Raw genomic sequence first — 14,172 nt, 5'->3', positions numbered from 1 at the left:
TACCATACAGTTCCAGCCATGCCCATGAAAATGGGAGGCATTCATCCTGTCTGATGGCTGAGTAATATTCCATTGTATGTATATATACTACATCTTCTTTATCCATTCATCTGTCAAAGGCTTCTTCCACAGTTTGGCTGTTGTGGACAAGCAATTAACTTTTATATGTTAACCTTGTATCTTATAACCTTATGATAATTGTTTATTAGTTTCAGCAGTTTTTTTGTTGATTATTTGGGATTTCCTACATAAACAATTACGTCATCTGTACAAAGGCAGTTTTATTTCTTCCTTCCCAATCTGTATACCTTTTAATCCTTTTCTTATGTTATTTCATTAGCTAATTGAATAGGAGCAATAAGAGCAGACATCCTTGCCCTGTTCCTGATCTTAGTAGGAAAGCATCTAGTTTCTCACCATTAGATATGATGCTAGCTCTAGGTTTTTTGTAGATGTTCTTTAACTATGTTTTTTAATTAGGAATTTTTCTCTTAAATTTTTATTTAGGCAATTTCAGATTTACTGAAAAGCTCCAAGAATAGTACAAAGAGATGCTTACACTCTTCACCCAGATTCCTCAAATGTTAACATTTTACCACATTTGTTTATCCTACTCTATTTCTCCCTCTGTCTCATATATATTTTTATATTTCTTATATATATATATTTCTTCTTTCTCCTGAACTAATTAATAGTCAATTGCAGATATGATATCCCTTTACCCATAAGTACTTCAATGTATATTTCTTTTTTAAAAGATTTTATTTATTTGAGAGAGAGAGAGAGAGAATACATGCAGGGGAAGGGGCAGAGGGAGAGGGAGAAGCAGACTCCCCGCTGAGCAGAGAGCCCAATGCAGGGCTGAATCCCAGGATCCTGAGATCATGATCTGAGCCAAAGGCAGACACTTAACAGACTGAGCCATCCAGGTGCCCCTCAATGTGTATTTCTTAAAACAAAAAATTATCTTACATAAACAGAGCAATTATCAGTCAGGAAATTCACATTGATACAATACTATTATGAACATAATTTACTGAATTTATTTAGAACCGATAGATAAATAAATATCTTTTTAAAAAAATGACTGAGCCATGTTAAGAATACAGAGAGGGAGGAAGAAGATGGGAGAGGCCATCAGAGAGAAAAAAATAGCATATCTCTGTGCTTCGGAGGAGGCTGTCTGGAGTAATAAGCTAAGAATTTGAAGACTGAGACTCTAGTCTCACCTCTGCCATTCATTGTGAGATCTGAGGTGGCCGTGTAGCTTCTCTGAACCTTAGTTTCATTGCTTGGCCACCTCACAGGGTTGTTATGAGAATCAAATTAAATGATAGCTCCAAAGCAGACTTGTAAACCCTGAAACATTACACACATGGACATGGTTGTTATTTACCTGCCCTAATGAGCCTGGAGTCTCTTCTTCCACCAGAGACCACAATTCTCTTGGAAATGCAATTGATCTAAATTACAGGAGAATCCTGAAGACCCAAACAGGGGATTTCTAGGACATTCCCTTGGCAAATTTTATTTTGTTTTTTTTTTTAAGATTTTATTTATTTATTCATGAGAAATACAGAGAGAGAGGCAGAGACACAGGCAGAGGTTTGAAGCAGACTCCCTGCAGGGAACCTGATGTGGGACTCAATCTCAGGACCCTGGGATCATGCCCTGAGCCAAAGACAGAGGCTCAACCACTAAGCCACCCAGATGTCCCTCTCTTGGCAAATTTTGACTCTTGGTATTCACACCCTTATGTAATACCCTCTTTGAGTGTGGGCTGACCTAGGTACTTACTTCTAACTGATTGAATGTGGCCAAGGTGATGGAATGTCACTTAGGGATTTGACTACATAAGACTGTGACTTCCATCTTGCTAATGGACTGTCTCCCTTGCTGGCTTTGATGAAGCAGATTGCTGTGTTGGGGAGGTCCATGTGCCAAGGAAGTGAAGGCTAGCATCCAACCAGGAACTGAGTCTCTCAGTCCAGCAGTCCTTGAGGAACTGAAAATCTGGCAACAATCAGGTGATCTGGAGGTGTATCCTTCCACTGTCAGGCTTTCAGATGAGACCAAGCTATGGCAGACATCTTGATTGCAGCCTCATGAAAGACCCTGAAACAGAGAACTCAGAAGAGGACCTGGACCCAGCTAAGCCCACAGAAACTATGAGATGAATACATGTTGTTTTTTTTAAGCCACTAAGTTTGTAGTTATCTTTTACTCAACAAAAGATAACTAAATATAATAACCATCATTTATACAAGCTCCTCCAATCATCTATTCTTTCCTGTATTTCGTACAACTCTGTGCTTTCCCTCTCTTGAGCAAAACTTGAAATACCTCTCTTCCTCCAAAATCTTTCTACTGTACCCCCTGGAAACTTCATTCTGTAGTTAATAAGGTCCCTTGTTGGTTCAGAAATATGTGAATAAACAGAGAGACATATCTGGTTCCTGCATGGGCATACTCAGTATTATAAAAGATGTGAGTTCCCTTCAAATTAATTTATAAATCTAATGCAATTAAAATCATTTTTAATTCACATTACAGCTCTAAATTATGTACAGTTCTAAATTATATAATAAACATCCAGAAATAATGAGGGAAATTCTGAAAAAGAAGAGTAATGAGTACCAATCAGTCTTACCACTTATTGAAACACATTGTAAAGCTATGGCAATTAAAACACAGTGGTACTGATTCAAAACTGACAATTTGATAGAAAGTTCAGGAAAAAGTCATTCAGTCTATGGAGAATTTAGTATATTGAAAGATAATATTTTGGGAACTTGAGTGGCTCAGTCAGTTAAGTGTCTGCCTTTGGCTCAGGTCACAATCCCAAAGTCCTGGGATCAAGTCCCACATCGGGTTCCCAGCAAAGTGGGGAGTCTGGTGTAATAGACTCTCATGCTCTCTCTCTCTAATAAATAAACAAAATATTTTTAAAAAGAAAGATAATATTTTAATTCTTGGTGAAAAGATTATGCAAAAAATGGTTTTGGGATAATTGACTTATGATTTGGCAAAAATAATGTTGGATCTCTACCTCATTGCTTACACCAAAGTAAGTTCCAGATGTACTAAAAATATAAATGTTCTGCCCTCCCACCCAATACGTTATTCATAATCACACAAAAAGACCAAAAACAACCCAAGTGGCCATTAACAGGTACATGGATAAACAAAATGTGGTATAGCCATACAATGGAATATTAGTCAATACTAAAAAATAATGAACTAAAATGGATCTTGATTTGGAGAGATTATCTTGGATTATTTGGGGAGATCGATGTAATCAAAAGGAAGGAGGAGAGTCAGAATCAGAAGATGTGACATCAGATGCAGAGATCAGAAAGAGAGATTTGAAGATGCATCCGTGCTGGTTTTGAAGATGAAGAAGGGGCCACAAACCAAGGAATCCAAGTATAAAAGTGCAAAAGCTGGAAAAAGCAAAGTAATAATTCTTTCTTAGTCCCCAGGAAAAAAGTCTTTGATTTTAGTCCCATAAAGATCATTTCAGACTTCTGATCTCCAGAACTGCCAGATAATAAATTTGCTTTGTTTTTAAAAAAAGATTTTATTTATTTATTCATGAGAGAGAGAGAGAGAGAGAAAGAGAGAGAGAGGCAGACACAGGCAGAGGGAGAAGCAGGCTCCATGCAGGGAGCCCAGAGCGGGACTCCATCCCAGGACCCTGGGATGACATCCTGAGCCTAAGGCAGACGCTCAACTGCTAAGCCACCCAGGCGTCCCAATTTGCACTGTTTTAAGCCAACAAGTTTGTGGTAATTTGTTACAGTAACAATAGGAAGACTAATGTATATAGTTAAAAAAATCAGGGACGCCTGGGTGGCTCAGCAGTTTAGCGCCTGCCTTCAGCCCAGGGAGTGATCTTGGAGTCCCAGGATCGAGTCCCACATCTGGCTCCCTGCATGGAGCCTGCTTCTCCCTCTGCTGGTATCTCTGCCTCTCTATCTATCTATCTCTCTCTCTCTCTCTCTCTCTCTCTCTCTCTGTCTCTCATGAATAAATAAATAAAATCTAAAAAAAAGAATAAAAAAATAAATGTTCTAACCACCTAATATCTTTTACTAATCATGGTTCTTGATTGTAAATAATGCATTGCATCACTGATGACTTTGGTTAACTGTAGCATAAAATGAAATTACTAGAAGGAGTGGCCAAGTCATTTACTGTTTGCTGGATATCCATGTGCTTCTCCACATTTCCCAGTCCTCTCAGAGTTAGATGAGGCCATGTGAAGAGTTCTGGCCATTAGTGCATTGAAGAATTGATGAATTGAAGAATTGAAGAATTGATGTTCAATCCTTCTGCACTCTGTTCTGCTATGGCAATCATGGAGGCCTCAAGTGCTAGTTGAGACAGCCACAAGATATCAGCCTGTATCCCTAAGTTCCCATTTGGAAAGGAAACTTGCTGTAGATTTTGGATAAGCAAAAAATAAACTTGTACATGTTGTTATTGAGATTTGGGGTTCATTTATGAACAAAACGTAAACCATCCCATCTTGACTAACAGAAAATGGTGTTACATATTTCACGGGGTCCATGAGAGGCCTGGAGAACCAGATGGGGTCAGGAACCAAAGGTGGCATGACATGACACAGCAAAGATTTTACTGAAGATAGCATGATGCTGTTGCTTCCATTGCCAACTAATACTTGCCACTACAGCTGGACCCTATTGTCCCTTGATACTATTTCTGTACTGTCAGATTTTTGACTTTGCAGTAGCTGGTTAAAAAATTACTAACTAAAAAAAAATCACTAACTGACAGCATACTTTTGTATCACTCCTTCAACATTCAAGGTTCCAGGCAAGATCATGTGATTTGTCATTCTGAGGTCACATACTCATGCACTAGCTACAAGTGGATGGGAGAAGAAATATGTGTCCCCATTCTCTAGCCCATAATATCCTCAACCAAATGCCTTATTGTCCTTCCATCACAGCCCCAACTCCAGATGGATACAGCATTCACCTTCTCTATATCAATCCTATGCTCATATAATTGCTTAGATGGAAACCAATAAAAAGTCATGGTCCCCAACCTCTACTGCATCCTGGGAATCCTGCTTCCTTGCTCTCTTCTCCAAGTCTCCATAGCAGCTTTGTCAAATCTCCATTTCCTTAGCCCTCCTACATTTTTCTCTCTTTCCTGTCACTTCACTTCCTACTGAACTTAAAATAGTCCCAAGCAGCATTGCTCTCAACTTTTTGCCACAAGCTACCTGCAAATTCATCAGGATCCACACCTGGCCAATCCTTGCTTTTTTCCTTCTGTCATAGTGAAGAGATGCCTTTTTCATACTGACTAATCCTGTTGATGTTCTGTGTCCCATGCCCCATTACTTCCTCAAGAATCTTGATCAGTTTCTCTCTCCCTCCTGTATCCTCAGTCTCTCCCTCTCTACTGATTCAGCCTTTAAACATATTCAAGTTTCTTGAATCTTAAAAAAAATTGCCTTATTTACAATAACATCAAAAATAATAAAATTCTTAGGAATAAATTTAAACAAGAATATGCAAGACTTGTACACTAAAGACTGTAAAACATTACAAAATTAAAGTAAATAAGAACTAAATAAATGGAAAGACATCCCATATTCATGGATTGGAAGATTTAACATTGTTAAGATGGCAATACTACCCAAGCCATCTACCAAACGAATACAACCCCTATCAAAATCCTAATGATCCTAATATAGCACTGCATGCCAATTATAGTTCAAAAATAATCCCGATGATCTTTTTGCAGAAATGGAAAAGTTAAACCTATCATTTATATGGAATTGCAAGAGACCCCACATAGCCAAAACAATTTTGAAACAAGAAAACAAAGTTGGAAAACTCACACTTCCTAGCTTCAAAACTTACTACAAAGCTATAGTAATCAAACAGTGTGGTACTGACATAAGGATAGACATAGAGATCAATGGAATAGAACTTTGGATGTCCAAAATAAGCTGAAACATCTATGGCCAGTTGATTTTCAACAAAGATGCCAAAACATTCAATGGGGGAAAGAATAGCCTTTTCAACAATGGTAATGGGATAAGTGGATAGCTATATGCAAAAGAATGAAGTTGAACCCCTTACTTCACACCATATACAAAAATTAACTCAAAATGGATCAAAGACTTAAATGTAAGAGCTAAAACAATAAAACTTTTGGAAGAAAACCAGGGGTAAATCTTCATGATCTTTGTTTTGGCAATGGATTCTTATAGATGACACCAAAAGCACAGGCAACAAAAGAAAACATGATTTTGGCTCAAGTCGTGATATCAGGGTCCTGAGATTGAGCCCTGCCTCAGGTTCCATGCTCAGCATGAAGTCTGCTTGAGATTCTCTCTCCCTCTTCCTCAGCCCCTCCTGCTCACTCTCTCTCTCTCTCTCTCTCTCTCAAATAAATAAATCTTTTAAAAACCACAAAAGAGAAGAAAATGGGCAAAGGACTCAAATAGAAATTTTTTTCAAATAAAATATATAAATAATCATGAAGCACATGAAAAAAAAAGCCCAATATTATTAACCACCAGGGAAACACAAACAAATGAGATACTACTTCACATCCACTAGGATGGCCATAACTTTAAAAAAGGAAAATAAGTGTTGGCAAGTACATGAGAAAATTGGAACCTTTGTATATCGCTGATGGGAATATAATATGGCATGACCACTGTGGAAATAAGTTTCGCATTTTCCCAAAAGATAAACATACAATTGTCATATGATACAGCAATTCTACTCTTTGGTATATACTCAAAAGAATTGAAAACAAATATTCAAATACATGCATGAATATTTATAATAGAACTATTCACAATACGCAAAAGGTAGAAACAACCCAAATATGCATCAAGTGATGAATGGACAAACAAAATAGTGGTATGTCCATATTATGGAATATTATTCAGACATAAAAAGGAGTGAAGTACTGATACATGCTACAACATGGATGAATCTTGGAAACATTATGCTAAGTGAAAGAAGCCATATATAATAGGCCACATATTATATAATCCCACTTACAAGAAATGTCCAGAAAAGGTAAATTTATATAGGTAGAAAGCAGATTGTTTGTTTCCAGGGACTAGGAATATAGGAAGAATGGGAAATGACTGGCTAATGGGTGTAGGGTTTCATTTGGGGGTGATGAAAATGTTTTGTAAATAGATAAAAGTGATGACTGCACAACACTATGTATTTACTAAATGTCATAGAATTGTACACTTTAAAATAGCTACTTTTATGTTTTGTGAACTTTACCTCAATTTAAAAAGTCATTGCCTCCATTTCTTTAAATTTTTTTTAATTTTTATTTATTTATGATAGTCTCACAGAGAGAGAGAGAGAGGCAGAGACACAGGCAGAGGGAGAAGCAGGCTCCATGCAGGGAGCCCGATGTGGGATTCGATCCCGGGTCTCCAGGATCGCGCCCTGGGCCAAAGGCAGGCGCCAAACCGCTGCGCCACCCAGGGATCCCGCCTCCATTTCTTTAAATGTTAAACATAAATTTACCATATGACGCAGCAATTCCACTGTTAAATACCTACCTAAGAGAAATGAAAATGTGTCTGCATAAAAAATTGTACTTGGATGTTCATAGCAACATTATTCATCATAGCTAAAAGGTATAAACAGTCCAAATGTTCACCAACTGGTAAATGCATAAACAAAATGTAATGTATCTATAGATATTTGTCAATAAAGCAACAGAGTACTGATACGTGCTATACCATATATGAAACTCAAAAACATTTTGCTCCATGGAAGAAGCCAGACGCACACACAAACACATATTATGAGTTTATTTATATGAAATTTCCAAAAATTGCAAGTCTATAGAGACAAAAAGTACATTATTGGTTGCCTGGGGCAAGGGGTGCAGATAGGGAGTGACTACAAACAGTCATGAGGGATCATTCTGGGGAGGTGGAAATGTTCTAAAGGTAGATTGTTAGGATAGTTTTACAACACTGTAAATACGATACAACTAATTAAACTGTATACTTAAAAAAGGTAAATTTTATGCTACTTAACTATATCTCAGTAAAGCTGTTTTTTTTTTAAAGAACAACACAGAACATGGCATCCAACAGTAGCAGAATACACATTCTTCTCAAGTGTACATGAAACATTTTCCTAGATGCATCATGTGTTAGGTCACAAAACAAGACATAATACATTTCAGAAGACTGAAATTATATTAAGCATCTTTTCCAAACACAAAAGTATGAAACTAAAGATCAATTACAAGAAGGAAATTGGGGCACCTGGGTGGCTCAGTTGGTTAAGTATCTGCCTTTGGCTGAGGTCATGAATCTGGGGTCCTGGGATCAAGCCCCATATCCAGACTCCCTGCTCAGTGGGAAATCTGCTTCTCCTTTTCCCTGCCCCGTCCCCTGCTTGTGCTCTCTCATAAATAAATAAATAAATAAATAAATAAATAAATAAATAAATTAATTAATTAATTAATATCTTTAAAAAAACAAGAAGTAAACTGGAAAACTCACATGTATGTGATTAAACAACATGCTACTGAACAACTGATACGTCAAAGAAGAAATCAAAAGAGAAATAAATATTTTGAGACAAATGAAAATGGAAATACAACAAATCTAAATTTATGGGATACAGCAAAAGTAGTTTTGAGAAGGAATTTCATAACAATAAACACCTACATTAAGAAAAAAAGAAAGATCTCAGACAAACAATTTAATTTTACATCTAAAAGAACCAGAAAAAGGGATCCCTGGGTGGCGCAGCGGTTTGGCGCCTGCCTTTGGCCCAGGGCACGATCCTGGAGACCCGGGATCGAATCCCACATCAGGCTCCCGGTGCATGGAGCCTGCTTCTCCCTCTGCCTGTGTCTCTGCCTCTCTCTCTCTCTCTGTGTGTGACTATCATAAATAAATAAAATTTAAAAAAATAAATAAAAGAACCAGAAAAAGAAGATCAAATCAAGCCCAAAGTTAATAGAAGGAAGGAAATAACAAAGATAAGGGTGAAATAAATGAAATAGAGACTAAGAAGACAATAGAAAAGATTAAAAAAAGACCTTTGAAAAGGTAGATGAACCTTTAGCTAGACTTAGAGAGAGAGAGAGAGAGAGAGAACCCAAATAAATTAATTTAGAAATGAGGGAGGAGTCATTACAACCGAAACCACACAAATACTAAGGATCATAAGAGACTGAATAATAGTAGGCTAACAAATTGGACAACTTAGAAAGACAAGATAAATTCCTAGAAACATATCAAGACAAACCTATCAAGACTGAATCATGGGGATCCCTGGGTGGCGCAGCGGTTTGGCGCCTGCCTTTGGCCCAGGGCGCGATCCTGGAGACCCAGGATCAAATCCCACGTCGGGCTCCCGGTGCATGGAGCCTGCTTCTCCCTCTGCCTGTGTCTCTGCCTCTCTCTCTCACTGTGTGCCTATCATAAATAAATAAAAAAAAAAAAAAAAAAAAAAGACTGAATCATGAAGAAATAGATAATCTGAACAGACCAATTACCAGTAAAGAGATTAAATTAGCAATCAAGAACCTCCAACAAAGAAAAGCCCAGGACCAATGACTTCACAGGTGAATTCTACCAAACGTTTATAGAAGAATAAATACCAGTCCTTTTCAAACTTATCCAAAAACTAGAAGAGAGGAAACACTTCCAATCTCATTTTATGAGGCCAGCATTACCCCAATACCAAAACCAGATAATAACACTAGAAAAAAATAAAATTACAGGCCAATGTCCTGCCCTGAATTCAACAATACATTAAAATAATCTTGCACACGATAAAGTGGGATATATTCCAGAGGTGCAAGGATGGTTCAACATCCATGAGCCAATCAATGTGATATGCCACATTAGCAAAATGATGTATAAAAATCATTATTTTCCTAATGGATACGGAAAAAAACATTTGACAAAATTCAACAAACTGGGTATAGAAGGAACATCCTTCAACACAATAAAGGCCATATATGACAAGTTTATAGCCGATACCACACCTAATAGTGAGAAGCTGAAAGTTTTTCCTCTAAGATCAGGAACAAGACAAGGAGGCCTACACCTGCTGCTTTTATTCAACATAGTACTGCAAGTCTTAGCCAGAAAAATTAGGCAATAAAGAGAAATAAAGACATTCATATCAGAAAGGAAGAAGTAAAACTGCCTCTATTTGCAGATAATATTATATATATAAAACCCTAAATACTCCACAAAAGAACTGTTAGAATGAATCAACGAATTCAGTAAATTTGCAGAGTACAAAATCAATCTTAAAAAATGAGTTGTATTTCTATATCCTAACAATGAACTATCAGAAGGAAATTAAAAAAATAATCCTGTTTACAATTGCATTGAAAGGAATAAAATACCTAGGAATAAATTTAACCAAGAAGGTGAAACATCTGTACACTGAAAACTATAATACATGTGTTTTACACCAATACAAGAAATTGAAGAAGACACAAATAACTGGAAAGATATTCCATGATATGGATTGGAAGAACTAACATTATTAAAATGTTTGTACTATCCAAAGCAATCTACAGATTCAAAGAGATCTTTATCAAAATTCCAATGACATTTTTTCATATAAATACAACAAACAATCATAAAATTTGTTGCTACCATGAAAGATCCTGAATAGCCAAAGCAATCTTGAGGAAGAGCAAAGCTGGAAGCATATTCCCTGATTTTGAGCTATATTACAAAACTATAGTCATCTGAGAAATATGCTCTCAGATCCTAAAAGTTCTCATCCCAAGGAAAAAAATTGTAGCTATATGAGGTGACAGATGTTAGCTAAACTTATGTTAACTAATCTTAATTGTTTTGCAATATATGTATGTCAAGTCATTATTCTATACACCTTAAACTTATACGGTGTTTCGTATCAATTATATCCCAATAAAACTGGGGAAAAAAACAGTATGGTATTTAGCATGAAAACAGACACATTGATCAGTGGAAAGAATAGAGAACCCAGAAATAAACCCATGCATATACAGTCAATTAATTTACAATAAAGGAGTCAAGCATACACATGGGGAAAGGATAAGCCCTTCAATAAATGGTATTGGGAAAATTGGACAGACACATGCAAAATGATGAACAGGATCTCTATCTTACAACATACCCAAAGATCAACTCAAAATTGATTAAAAGCTTGGATATAAGACCTGAAATTGTAGGAGAAAACATAGAGGGTAACCTCCTTGATAGGGATCTTGGCAAAGATTTTTTGGATTTGACAACAAAAGCAAAGGCAACTAAAGCAAAAATAAACAAGTGTAACTGCTTCAAACTAAAAAGCTTCTGCACAGCAAAGGAAAGTCACTATGCTGCTCACCGTTTCAAAATGGAAAGGCAACCTATGGAATGGGTGAAGATATTTGCAAATCATATATCTGATAAAGGTTAATATTCACAATATATAAAGACCTCATACAACTCAATAGCAAAAAAACCAAACAAGATTAAAAATGGGAAGAGGAACTGAATAGACATTAAAAAAAAAGATATACAAATGGCCAACGGGTACATGAAAGGTGTTCAACATCACTAATCAGAGAAATGCACATCAAAATCACAATATTACTTCACATGTTAGAATGGCTATCATAAAAAAGACAAGAGAAAAGTGTTGGCAAAAACGTGGAGAAAAGGGAACTCTTGTGCACTGTTGGTGGGAATGCAAATTGGTGCAGCCACTATGGAAAACACTATGGAGTTTTCCTTAAAAAATTAAAACTTGAACTACTATATGATCCAGCAATCCAACTTCTGGACATATATCCAAAGGAAATAAGAACACAGCCTCACAGAGATATCTGAATCCACATGTCATTACAGTATTATTCACAATAGCCAAGATACAGAGAAAACCTAAGAGTCCAATAAAGGATAAATGGATAAAGAGCATGTGATATATATTCACACATTATATATTTGGATATATATTCAGACTACTATTCAGCTATGTGAAAGAAGGAAATCCTGCCATTTGTGACAACACGGATGGACCTTGAGGCCTTATGCTAAGTGAAATAAGCCAGACAGAGAAAAACAAATATTTCGTAGTATCGTGCAAACTGTGGAATCTAAAAGAAAAAAAGTCAAACTCAGAGAAACAGACAATAGAAAAGTTGTTGCCAAGGGTGGGGCAGTGGAGAAAATGGGGACAGGTTGGTAAAAAGGTAAAAACTTTCAGCTATAAGATGAATAAGTCTGAGGATCTAATGTATATAACATGGTGACTAGAGTTGACAACACCGTATTATATAATTGAAATTAGCTAAGAAAGTAGAACTTAAATGTCCTCATCAAAAATAGAAAAACGACAACAACAACAATGCCTTGGTGCCTCATTATTCTCTACCTTCTGCCCTGTTTCTCAGCTCTCTGTCATGGGCAAGCAGCTTTAAAATGTTGTTTGCACTCCTGTCTATACTTCCTCATTTCCTGTTCATTTCTTTCTTCTTTTAGTCTTTTTTCACCTCCAGTCTCCTCTTCACCCATTGTATTTTGCCTTCCACTCCTTCCTTCTTAACCCATCATAATTTGCCATCCATCCCCATCATTCCCTGTTCTCTGAAAGACAACCAGTGACCTTGTTGCTAAACCTAGTAGAAGGTTTTCAGACTTTGTTTCGTGTAATATCTGGCATGTTGACGCCTCCCTCCATTTGGAAGATGATTTTCCCTTGGTTCCTCTGACACCACACTCTCCTGGTTCTGTTCATTACTTTTTGGCCACTACTTCCTGGTCCCTTTTGTGATCCCCTCTCCCTCTTCCTTTCCTCAAATGTTGGTGTCTGATAGGGTTATATCCAAGGCCCTTTGTTCTTCTCAGTCTGTACAGTCACGGTGGGTGATCTCATCCATTACTATGGCCCTAATAGCCATGTACATGCTGATGACTCCCAGTTCTATAGCTCCTGCCTACATTTCTTTCCTGAACTCCAGATTCATATATCCAACTGCCTTCTAAATATCTCCCCTTGGATAGCCCACAAACACTTAAAAGTCACCAGGTCCAAATCGGATTCAGTATTTTCCCTCTGAAATCTGTTCTTCTTTGGGTATTCTCTCAGTGAATTAACTAATAGTGTTGATTTTTACCTCCTAAATATTCTCTTATTCAAAGATTCTATACAGTGGTTCATGGACCCTGGAGGGTTTAGAAAATCCATGAACATACTGAGTTGTAGGCAAAATTTGGTATGGTTATGTGTATTAGTATTTTTCTGGAAGAGTGTGCAAGGCATAGCCTTCCTCACACTCTCAGGCAGGTCTGTGACTCAGAAAGTTAAGCATATTGCTCTAACTCCACTTCTTTTCATCCACCCCTCCACTCTGACTAGATGTAGTCACTGCGGAAGGTTATTTCTCTGTATAACAGTTCTCTTTGCTCTCCAAGTGCTGCAAATAAGGAGGGGATCTTGCCCAGGAAATGGGCTGAGGTGAGCAGAGCTGGAGGCACTCTGTTCCTAGGGGCTCCTGTGTGCTATATAACCTGCTCCTCTCCCCACTTTCTGCCAACAGATTATTTATTCTTTCCCTTTTCCTCCCTTCCCCCATCTCTCTTTCTTCATCTTCTTCAAAACTCTATTCCTCATTATCCTTCCCTTCCCCTTTCCCTTCTCCAGCTCCTCCCTCATGCTTCATTAACACATAATTATAGGGTAATAGTATCTTTGATACACATAGCTTGAAGCCTCTTAAAATCAAGACTAGAGGCAGCTTCACTCTGTTCATTGGTTCCCACTTGCAGAGAGCCCCCAGAACCCCCCCACCCCATCCAAAGGAGAAAAAAGGGGACTGAGCTTGGAGGCGTGGTGTCTGTAAGTAGGGAGACACCAGTCCCAAGTATAGCTGTAGTGGGTTAGGAGAAATATGTGGGGCAGGCCAAGGAATCATAGACCTTACAATTTTTTATTAAAACTTAAAGTTTGGAAGAAAAATTTGAAAGGATCTACTCTGATCTTCCTCTCATCTCATACAGATGGTTCTTCTTGATTCCCTTCTTTTCTTTATCCTGTATATCCATCAACAAGTTTTGGGGCTCTATTTTAAAGTATATTTCACTTTGTTCCATTGACCTATATGTTTATTCTTTCTTTGAATACCACTGCC

The sequence above is a fragment of the Canis lupus genome, chromosome X (assembly GCF_011100685.1).
Source record: "Canis lupus familiaris isolate Mischka breed German Shepherd chromosome X, alternate assembly UU_Cfam_GSD_1.0, whole genome shotgun sequence".
In the NCBI taxonomy this organism is placed as follows: domain Eukaryota; kingdom Metazoa; phylum Chordata; class Mammalia; order Carnivora; family Canidae; genus Canis; species Canis lupus.
The sequence above is the reverse complement of the archived record's forward strand: the minus strand, read 5'-3'. Positions refer to the sequence as shown.